Source organism: Procambarus clarkii, chromosome 30 (assembly GCF_040958095.1).
Source record: "Procambarus clarkii isolate CNS0578487 chromosome 30, FALCON_Pclarkii_2.0, whole genome shotgun sequence".
Taxonomy (NCBI): domain Eukaryota; kingdom Metazoa; phylum Arthropoda; class Malacostraca; order Decapoda; family Cambaridae; genus Procambarus; species Procambarus clarkii.
In genome coordinates, this window is record NC_091179.1 from 32,412,723 (window position 1) to 32,424,926 (window position 12,204).

The window sequence follows — 12,204 nt, forward strand, 5'->3', positions numbered from 1 at the left end:
AAGAAAAGAGCTCATGGGAGTAACTGGAGTACTAGGACGGGATGGATTCTGATAAGGAGTTCGGTGAGCATTATAATTTACTCTACGACTAGACTTAGGTGAAGTGGCCGTAAACTGGGCCTTAGTCAACAACTCATGCTCATCCGCGAGCTTTGACAGCTCATAAATGTCTGTTACATTCTTTTGTTCTGCCATAAAAGTAGACAACTGGTCTGGGAGACATGACAATACTTCTTCCATTATAAGAAGATTCTTTAGAGCATCAAAGTCAGTGACTGAAAGTGACTTTAACCATCTGTTGCAAAAATTCGTCTTCTGACGAGTAAAATCTGCTATTGTCTGATCACTTGTCCTCCTTAGATTTCTAAACTTTTGCCTGTGTGCCTCTGGATTTAACTGATAAGCATTTAAGATGCTTTTCTTTACAAATTCGTAATCAAAGCTATGAGCGTCAGGTAGGGATGTGAAAACCTCCTGACTACGCCCCTTAAATTGAGACTGCATAATGGCTACCCACTGATCCCTTGGCCAGTTCATACTGATGGCAATTTTATAAAAATGGGCAAAGAAAACCTCAGGATCCTCCTCATTGAACTTTGGTAACTCTATATACTTATGCGTCCTGATGGGATTATTATCACTATTTATTGAAACATTACTAGTATTTCCATGCCCAGCTGCCATACGCTGTGTTTCAAGCCTGAAGTTAGTGTCAGCCATTTGTTGTTGAATCTCTAATTGTTGCCTTTTTGTGGCTTCTATTTGCAACTGTGCCTCAATTTCTAAACGTCTAGTCTCAAGCTCCCTCTGCTGAGCTTCAGCCTCTAATATTTGCTGTTGCTGTTGAGCTTCAATTTCTCTTTGACGAGCTTCAGCCTCTAATATTTTCTGTTCTTTTTGAGCTTCAAGTTCTAATATTCTCTGTTCTTTTTGAGCTTCAAGCTTAGCATTGGCTATTTGCGCTTCTAACTCAAGACGCTTTAACGTCATCTGATCACTCGACTCCTCTTTTAACTCTTCTAGAATTTCTTCATCTAACTCCCCATTCTCAACAAAATGTGTCACAATGACTTTCAATATTTGGGCTTTAACCATTCTATTGTTGGCGGTCAAATCCAACTGATTTGCCATTTGTATTAACTCAGTCTTTTTAAGGCTCTGAATCCTTTCAAAGTCTGGGTGAGCCACCAACGCTGCAACTTTCTCCTCCATCGTTACTAACACTTGGCACTTGATTCACAAAAATAATTAAAACAATGGCACTGCACTACACTTCACTGTAAAATTGTCACCACACTGAAAATTCGCTTGGCCTCACTGCACAAACAAAATATATAGGATGACTTATCTCAAAATCGTGAAACGTTGTTACTTGACACACAGGAAAGCTTGCTTGGCACATGGAATAGTTCTTAAGAAACACACAGACACTTGACACAATGGTACCTAGGAAGGCAAGGTTAGATTAGCATAATTAAGGTTAAGTGGGAACAATATTTCCGGGCACAGGCCCCCATAACTCTTTGTTACCTATCGTTCGTTACGGCTCGTGACCCTACAGTAGCCAAGCTTTACTTACGTCTAGGGATACGAGAAAACTGCTGTTCTCAAGATCGGATCACCAGTATAACCCCTTGATAAGTAATGAGCACATAAATAAAAACCTTCCTTTAGGACTGAAGAATAGATACAAAATATTATATAGATATATATTCAAGACAGTATAATATAAAAACACAGATGGTCAAGTAACTTATACAACAAACGAAAGTATGGTCATATCACTTAATATAACAAAATAAAATATGGCACAACATGAATGTACAGACTTATCTCCCACATGTTACTCCGTCGAGTCCTGTTCAGCTACTGAACTCACGCTCTGTCGCTACCCACATTCTCACCTCCCGTCTGCCTCATCCCAGGATGAGGGATGGAAACTAAGGACTTTTTAATATTTTAAACTAATTGAACAACCACTTGTTCTCAAAACACACAAGAATGCAAATTACAGATAATAGTTACTTACAAAATATATAAGTATAATGCCACCTGTTTAATTACAGTAATTAAACAATTACCTAAACTAAATAAAAGTGACATCTGGAACTTCCAAACTGAACAGGTCCAGCTTTCCCGTATCTGACAGATACTAGACGTGTGCAACGCAACCGCGCTCCTGTCTCCACTAACGCTGCCACACCATACGACAATTTACAAAACACAATGTGTGTACATATACAGACAATGATATAATGGAAACAAAAATGCTATTTCAAATTTATATACGTATTCTGCTAGGAGTACGTAACAGGGACAGTGTGTATGGATGGCAGGACAGTGAAGAAGAGGCGCCGACGTGGTGAAGAGGCCCTCCTGTGAGAGAGTGTGGGACTCCTGTCTTTCTGCCCAGTTGAAGGAGTGTTGGAGGTCGTGGAAGAAGAGGCTGACGATCTCCAGACTTATTATCCTTATTTTCATATTCATGTATGACAACTAGCCTAAATATAAACATGTGATCATAATTATAATATAGGTAATTAATAGTTGCCAGGCCGAGTGTCCGTTGATGAAGGAACGATTCCAGTCCTCGGTCGTCAACTGCTGTGGTTAAGACATCAACTATGGGCTGGAGAATTGATTAGTTCCTGGTCACTTCCGTTGTGTGCCGAAATAACGTGGCACTGCTCTCAGGATTGTGAGAGCGAATTAAATGGCACTATGCAATGGCGTTTCTCTCTCTTGCACGCTGCTAATATGGCGTCGCTAGTAGGAATGGCATCTCCTTCCTCCTAGGCTGGGATATGCATGCGCAGAACGATCCAAAGTATTCTCCAGCATAAATTATTTTACTTACTTGTAATTAATTTGGGAAGTAAGGAAGAATAACAAGTGTCCATGTCACTGATGAAAGTATTAAGATGCAATATAATTTTGCAAAACGCAAGTCAACTTATTAAGACTGCGTAAAATAAAGGAATATTATATTGAATTGTTTTACATTACAATATTTTCCGCTGCATTTGGTAATTAACCTAAATAAACGAGTTCAGTAAGCAGTAATATGCTATATAAATAAAAGAACTAAATAAACGATTATCCTTAAGAAAGGAAAGTAATTAACTGGACTCTGTTTAGATTCTACTAAATGTGTAGAGAATTTTCTGTGACTTTCTGTCGCAACACATAGCTGCGTCATTGATACTCGGAAGAATTTGGCAAAAATGTCTTCGCAGTAGAAAACATTAATTGGATTAATTCGACGAATTAGTAATATTAGGAATTACTGTTGTTAATACAATAAAGATGTATTATTATACAAAAATGATGTATAAGTATTGGATAATTTCCAACATATGACCACTACTATAATTTCTTGTCCTCCAGTTGCTATGGAACCTGTTATGTAGTCACTCAAATATTCACAGCTAAGAATAATCATCTCTTCAAAACTCCTGTCTTTTCTTATCAGCAGAGCTGCACCACCTCCCCATCTTCTTCCCCCACCTCCTCAACTCATACAAAAGATTACATGGATGGTGAAATCTGGATTCTAAATTATAATTTATATAGATGTGATAAAAGAACTAGGTCAAATGGAGGAGTAGGTCTGTAAATTAAAGAAGACCTGGTATGCACAGAGCTACTAAACTCAACCAATGAGGTGGTAGAGGTACTTGGAATTAAAGTAGAAAAACTAAACCTAATTATTATTCTAATATATAAACTGCCAGATACGACGGTTGAGGAATTCACAGAGTAGATGCACAAAATAGAGAACATCCTTGATAACCTAGCAAACCCAGCTCCAGATATTATATTCCTTCGAGATTTCAATTTACCAAGTCTAAAATGGAGAATGGTAAACACAAATATCATAGCAGGGAATGACCCGGGAAATAACCAACCACAGCTCAGAGAAATTTTTGAGATTCTGTGACAAATTCTCACCTCAATCAACAGATTACAGAACCAACTAGGAACGAAAACACACTAGACTTGTTATTCACAAACAATGATGAACTAATCAGAGACATTACAATCTCAGATACTACATACTCAGACCACAAGCTCATTGAAGTGCGAACTACTATAAATAACGGTAGTAGGTCTATGAGACCCAACAAGCGAGGAGTATTCAATCAATTCAATTTCAACAATAAGAGGATCGACTGGGAAAAAATTAAAATGTAGACCTTGCAACCATTCAATGAGAGACGGTCTTAAGCGACAAAACTCCCACACAGGGAATAGCTCAACTGACAGCTGAAGCTTACAAGGTCTGCTTGAAGTACGTGCCTGTGAGGAGGGGCAGAAAGAGGACCACTCACGAAAGAGAACGCAGACGACTGTACAGAAGGAAAAAAATAACGGAAATGCTTCGGCAGACACAACTATCAGAAGAAATAGAACAAACGTTGAAGCGATCATATGAGTCTGAGGAATTGGAATTGGAACAGAAAGAAATACAAGAGATACGCAAAATCAAAATAAGAAAACTCGACCAGTATTGGACCGTTAATTACAAATGAAGGTACGTACACAGAGGACAACAAAGAGATTAGTGAAATTCTAAGAATCCAGAATGAGGCTATGTTTAGCACACCAATAAACAACATGAAAGTTGATGACCCAGACAGCTTCTTTATGAATGACATTCAAGCTGAAGATAATATAATGGATATTAACATGAACTCGGAAAACTTTGAAAGAGAAATTGACAATATGCCTATGCACTCAGCTCCTGGGCCTGACATGGAATTCAATATTCATAAAGAAATGTAAAGTACCAATAGCGCGAGCACTCAGCGTAATATGGAGAAAGAGCCTGGATACAGGGGAGATACCAGCTACACTTAAATCTGCAGATATAGCTTCTCTGCACAAGGGGGGGGGGTAGTAAAGCCATGGCAAAAAATTATAGACCAGTTGCACTAGCATCACATGTAATAAAAGTGTTTGAAAGAGTGATTAGGAATCAAATTTCTAGTTTTATAGAAAATAATGAACTACACAATCCAGGACAACATGAATTTAGAGTGGGCAGATCTTGTCTGTCACAGTTACTCAACCACTATGACAAAATCACAGACGCTCTAGAAGAAAAGCAAAATGCCGATGTTGTATACACAGACTTTGCAAAGGCGTTCGACAAATGTGACCATGGGGTGATAGCACACAAAATGAGGTCAATGTAAATAACTGGTAAAGTAGGATGCTGGATACTCAATTTCCTGTCGAACAGAACACAAAGAGTAACAGTCAATCAAATAAAATCGAGTCCAAACGCAGTTAAAAGCTCCATACCTCCAGGTACAGTCCTTGCGCCGCTAATGTTCCTTATTTTCATATCAGATATAGACAAAAATACACGTCACAGCCTCGTGTCATCTTGTGCAGATGACACAAATATCAGCATGAAAATTACCTCTGCTGAAGACATTAAAAAATTACAGGCAGATATCAACCAATTTTTCGATTGGGCAGCAGAAAATAACAAGATGTTTAACAGTGATAAATTTCAGGTACTTAGGTATGGCAAAAAAGAGGATCTGAAACATAATACAGGGTACAAAACGCAATCGAATCTTCCCATAGTAGGAAAACAGCATGTAAAGGATTTGGGAATAATGATGTCCGACGATCTAACGTTTAGAGAGCATAACCAAGCAAATATTGCGTCAGCCAGGAAAATGATAGGATGGATTACGAGAACTTTCAAATCTAGGGATCCCATCACAATGTTGTACTCTTCAAGTCACTTGTGTTGTCCCGTCTTGAGTACTGCTCAGTACTCACTTCCCCCTTCAGAGCAGGAGAGATTGCTGAAATAGAGGGAATACAGAGAACATATACGGCACGCATAGAAGAGATAACACACCTAAATTATTGGGATCGTCTGAAAGCTCTCCAAATGTTATTTCTAGAAAGGAGACAACAGAGAGACCAAATATTATACACGTGGAAAATACTGGAGGGCCAGGTTCCAAATCTATACAGTAAAACACAACATACTGGAGTGAACGATATAGAAGAAAATGCAGAATAGAACCAGTGAAGAGCAGAGGTGCCATAGGCACAATCAGAGAACACTGAATAAACATCAGAGGTCCGCGGTTGTTCAACGTCCTCCCAGCGACTGTAAGAAATATTGCTGGAACAACCGTGGACATCATCAAGAGAAAACTGGACTGTTTTCTAATAGAAATTCCGGAACAGCCGGGCTGTGGTGGGTATTTGGGTTGCAGGCCGCTCCAAGCAACAGCCTGGTGGATCAAACTCTCACAAGTCGAGCCTGGCCTCGGGCCGGGCTTGGGGAGTAGAAGAACTTCCAGAACCCCATCAACCAGGTATCTTCCTTCTCTCTCTTTCCTCACTACATAGTAGTCCTGTGGAAACACTGCATTTGTTATGGTTTTCATGGATATGGATAAGCACCTCCAAAGGATACCTGATCAACCAGGCTGTGACTCATACGTCAGACTGCGAGCAGCCGCGTCCAACAGCCTGGTTGATCAGTCCAGCAACCAGGCGGCCTGGTCGACGACCGGGCCGCGGGGACGCTAAGCCCCGGAAGCACCTCAAGGTAACCTCAAGGTTACCTTGAGGTTACCCCCTCAAGGAGGTAACCCCCCATTAGCTTTGTTTCTATGAATGCTATTATGTCTGAGGTTTTCTTCTAGTGTCCATACTCCAAGTTCACTTGTTTTATTTGTAATTCCATCCATTTTAGGTACATTGCATTGAAGCTCACTTTCTTCTGGTTATTCTCTAGGGGGTTAATTGGGACATGGGCTGGAGGAAGCTGGAGGAGCATGTGGTGGGAGGTTATGGGTGGGGGTATGCAGGGGAGACTGGGTTGGGTTGGCAGGGAGGTCAGGGGTTGGGGACGAGAGGGGAGCCTGGGGAGGGGGGCCGGGAGGGAGGGGGTGGGGCTGGAAGCAGAACTTGGGGGTGGGGGAACTGGGCAGGACATGGGCTGGAGAAACAGGGAAGGGCATGGGGTGCAGGGACAGGGAGGACCTGTGGTAGGTGTTGGGGAATAAAATGGGTTTTCCCTGTGGGGGAAACATGGGGGGGGTGGGGTCTGGGAACATGGGGGCATGGTCTGAAGAGGGACTTTACTGTCTGGGGAGGTGCAGGTGATTGGTGGGGGATGGCTGAGGGGTTGATTGGTAGGAGGCTTTTGTTACAATCCTTCCTCTGGGTGCTGGCCTGCTGGTGGGGGGATTCCTACTTCCCTCTGAGGTTCATGGAGATACTGAGCTGAGTCCTGTGGCTCCCATATCCTCACCCCTTTCTTTGTGTCTTCTCCTTTCTTCTGCAGTCTTCCTTCTCTCCTCCCTTGTTTTGTCCCTTTGCAGAAACACGTCCTCGTATCCCCTTAACCTCACAAGTCTGCTCTTCCTGGATAGGATTTTCCCCTTTGTTGCCTCGTTCGCTAGCACTACATTTATCAATCGTTTCCTTTCCTTCTTGTAGATGCCAAGCCTGAAAACCTTCTCTATGTTGCTATTTGCCTCCTCCATATCCAGTCCCTCCAAGATCTGTCATAGTTGCTCGGTCCCTCCTTCTCCACTCCTCCCGATTGTTACGAACCCGAATCCAGCGTCCGGGCCTGGAGCAGTGACGACCACGCCATCTGTGGGTCAGCTCCCGAAACCCCCTCCAAATGGACGACGACACCTGGTGAGGACGAGGTGTACTGGCCACGAGGGCCAGTTTCCAGTCCTGTTCAGCTCACGACACAGCCGCTTCTGACCTCTGGTGAGGTGGGGCTCAGACGACAACGCCATCTATGGAGTGGATGCGTCAGGCGTTTGTGTCTGAGCCTGTAAGTGAGGTGCTTTAGTGTGTCCCTGTTATTGATGACGTGTCTGCTTACAGAGTCGACCTGGGACTGCTGTAAGGGAAATCGAGTCAGTCTACCCAAGGCAGCCGTCTCGACACCAAGTGTTTTGCTGCAGCAGCTGTGAGTCACCTCCCGGATGAACACTGTGGTGTTACCCTGCCTGTGAAGCGGCAGTTGAGGATTGTCATACCCGGGACTGACTGGTGGAGACGCTTTACCACTGGGGTATTGTGGACAGGAGAGTGATCTGTGGTATCACACGAGGCTCCTGACTAGGGCGCTACTCTAATATCGCTCGTGGAGTGGCCTGACCAGCGTTGCTGATCCGGAACCTGCCAGCTGTATGCTGGACTTGTGGTTGACGGCCTCCACGGCGGTGCCCCCAGTGGAACTGTGTTTTGGCTGACCTGTGGCCGGGGTAGACTCAGCTTTTCGAAGGATTCGTCGTGAGGCCACGAAAGCACCGAGAACTTGGCACCGAGAAGATCCAGAGTCTTCAGAAGAAGACGACAGTGTAGATAATACCCCTGTGCAGTGTTTATACCCCCCCCCCCATGTAATCTTCTTATATATATTTATTGGTGAAGGTATTAATTATAATCTTAAGTTTTTGCCTTTCTTTCCCTTCCCCCTTTTAATTTACTTGCGTTACGGATCACATCCCTTGAAAGCCACTACTGGCTTGGGGCCGGATACCCTTCCTCTAACAACATCAGAGTAAGAACCCAGTTGCGACCCGAGAGGGCCGTAACACCGATTGGACCCTTCTGGTTCCTGTACTCCTAAAACTATAACTGTTCTTTTCTTTTCCAGCATTTGTTCAGTGCATTTTGCAGCTTCCTGTGAGGTAGCTGCTTTCATGGCTGCTGCCTCTAAAGCAACCTTGGCATCTGGGCTGTTTTGCAGTATTTTTGCAAGAGTCCCCCTGGAAAGAGCCTTCCATCAGCTTCGTCCCCTGTTTCCAGCAGGTTGCATACCCTGTGCTGGTTTGAAATCTGATTTTCCCTGAGTCCCTTTATCTCCTCTCTAGCTTCCTTCAACTCACTCCTTTGGCTCTGTATTAATGCTTGCATTTCCTGCAGGTCTCTGCCAAATCCCTCTTTCATTTCCTGCAGGTCTCTGTTGAATCCCCCTAATGCCAGCTTGAGCCATTCATGGGTAGAATCCACCATTCTCCCCTGTCCCTGTCACTGGTGATGTCCCTCCATCATTTTTCCTGGCTGAGGGAAAATGTTCTGGCTTTTCCTCGTGCATGTGTTTGTGTTTATTTGTAAGTGTGTTTGGTGTATGTGTGTGTGTGTGTGCGTGTGCGTGCGTGCGTGTGCGTGCGTGCGTGCGTGCGTGCGTGTGCGTGCTTGAATGTGTGTCTGTGTGTATGTGTGATTGTAGGGGTGGGGGATGCGTGGGATACTGGGGGGTAGGAGGGGGCGGAGATGGTCACTTCAGGTCAGATGGTGAGATGGTGGGAGGGAGTGAGGGAGATGGAGGGAGTCCCACTGTGTGGGAGGGTATTGGGTGTAGGGGGGGGGGGAATATCTGGTATGCTACAGAGGAAGTGTGAAAGGGGGGAGGGTTAATGTGTGTGTGTGTGTGTGTATTTGTGATCAGTTGTAGAGGGGTGTGGGAGTGGAGGGAAGTGTTTTGGGTGAGTGTGATGGGGGGTAAGAGAGGGGGTGGAGAATGAGTATGTGTCTTACCTCACCCTTGCCACGAAGGTGTTTAGACTTTCCTACCCTGACTGAGCGTGTGTGTGTGTACTCACTTAATTGTACTCACCTAATTGTGCTTGCAGGGCTTGAGCTCTGGCTCTTTGGTCCCGCCTCTCAACTGTCAATCAACAGGTGTACAGGTTCCTGAGCCTATTGGGCTCTATTATATCTACACTTGAAACTATATATGGAGTCAGCCTCCACCACCTCACTTCCTAATGCATTCCATTTGTCAACCACTCTGACACTAAAAAAGTTCTTTCTAATATCTCTGTGGCTCATTTGGCCTCTCAGTGTGTGTGCGTGTGTGTATTCACCTAGTTGTATTCACCTAGTTGTGTTTGCGGGGGTTGAGCTTTGCTCTCTTACTACTTTTTTTCCACACCACACACACACACCCCAGGAAGCAGCCCGTGACAGCTGATTTACTCCTAGGTGCCTATTTACTGCTAGGTAACAGGGGCATTCAGGGTGAAAGAATCTGCCCAATTGTTTCTGCCGGGTGTGGGAATCAAACCCGCGCCACAGAATTATGAGTCCTGCCCGCTATCCACCAGGCCACCAGGATACCTGTGTGCGTGTGTGTGTGTGTGTACTTACCTATTTGTACTCACCTATATGTGCTTGCGGGGGTTGAGCTCTGGCTCTTTGGTCCCGCCTCTCAACCGTCAATCAACAGGTGTACAGGTTCCTGAGCCTATTGGGCTCAATCATATCTACACTTGAAACTATATATGGAGTCAGCCTCCACCACATCACTTCCTAATGCATTCCATTTGTCAACCACTCTGACACTAAAAAAATTCTTTCTAATATCTCTGTGGCTCATTTGGGCACTCAGTTTCCACCTGTGTCCCCTAGTGCGTGTGCCCCTTGTGTTAAATAGCCCGTCTTTATCTACCCAGTCAATTCCTCAGAGAATCTTGTACGTGGTGATCATATCCCCCCTAACTCTTCTGTCTTCTAGCGACGTGAGGTTTAATTCCCGTAGTCTCTCCTTGTAGCTCATACCTCTCAGCCCGGGTACTAGTCTGGTGGCAAACCTTTGAACTTTTTCCAGTTTGGTCTTATGCTTGACTACATATGGACTCCAGGCTGGGTCTGCATACTCCACAATTGGTCTGACATAGGTGGTATACAAAGTTCTGAATGATTCCTTGCACAAGTGTCAAAATGCCGTTCTTATGTTACCAACCTGGCATATGCTGCTGATGTTATCCTCTTGATATGGGCTTCAGGGGACAGGTCTGTCGTGATATCAACCCCCAGGTCTTTCTCTCTCTCTCTGACTCGTGTAGAATTTCATCTCTCAAATGATACCTTGTAACTGGCCTCCTGCTCCCTACACCTATCTTCATCACATTACAGTTGCTTGGGCAAAACTCTAACAACCATTTGTTCGACCATTCCTTTAGTTTGTCTAGGTCTTCTTGAAGCCTCAAGCTGTCCTCTGTCTTAATCCTTCTCATAATTTTGGTATCGTCATGTACTCACCTAGTTGTACTCACCTAGTTGTGTTTGTGGGGGTTGAGCTCTTGGTCCCGCCTCTCAACCGTCAATCAACTGGTGTACAGATTCCTGAGCCTATTAGCCTCTATCATATCTACACTTGTCAGTATATGTAGCACTGTTCACTATAGTCCAAATATTCCTTGGTACCAATATGTAAACGAAAGACTCGTGGCTCTCCCATGTGACCCGTGCTGGTGATTGTTCACTGTTTCACTCAAAGAACTAGTGATGTGTGTGTGTGTGTGTGTGTGTGTGTGTGTGTGTGTGTGTGTGTGTGTGTGTGTGTGTGTGTGTGTGTGTGTGTGTGTGTGTGTGTGTGTGCATGCGTGCGTTTGTGTGTGTGTGCGTGCGTGCGTGCGTGCGTGTGCGTGCGTGCGTGTGCGTGCGTGCGTGCGTGTTTGCGTGCACGTGCGTGTGTCACGAGGGCCCCCTTATGTGTCAACCTCTATCCGGAATGAGCCACTTTGGCATTTTAAGTATTTATGAAATTCTGGACGATAATTTGATAATATTTTACCTCACTCTGTACACCAGAATAATTGACAAGAGGCGATGCATACCAGCCAGAGCCTCCGGCTCACACAACTAGGTGATACAGGGATATGTCCGGATGACGAGGTGATCCGTCGCCCCCACGTGGTGCTTCACTAAGTGCCAGTAGATTGATGATGGCGGCTCTTCTCTATCTAACACAAAGCTCTGGAGTCAGTCACTGTATCATTATGACTGTTGTGTTATAGTTCACTAATTTATTGTACCATTGTTCACTATAGTCCAAATATTCCTTGGTACCAATATGTAAGCAAAAGACTCGTGGCCCTCCCATGTGGCCCGTGCTGGTGTTTGTTCACTGTTTAACTCAAAGATCTTGTGATAGCACTGTATTTTTTCTTTTCCAACCCTCCTACGACTGCTGACTCAACACAACTGTGTGTACTTACCTATTTGTACTCACCTATTTGTACTTGCCTATTTGTGCTTGTAGGATCGAGCATAGGCTCTTGGATCCCGCCTTTCTAGCAATCAATTGTTAACAGCAATGATGCCTGTCCCATTTCCCTATCATATCTAATTTTAAAACTATGAATAGAGTTTGCTTCCACAACCTGCTCCTTAAGTGCATTCCATTTT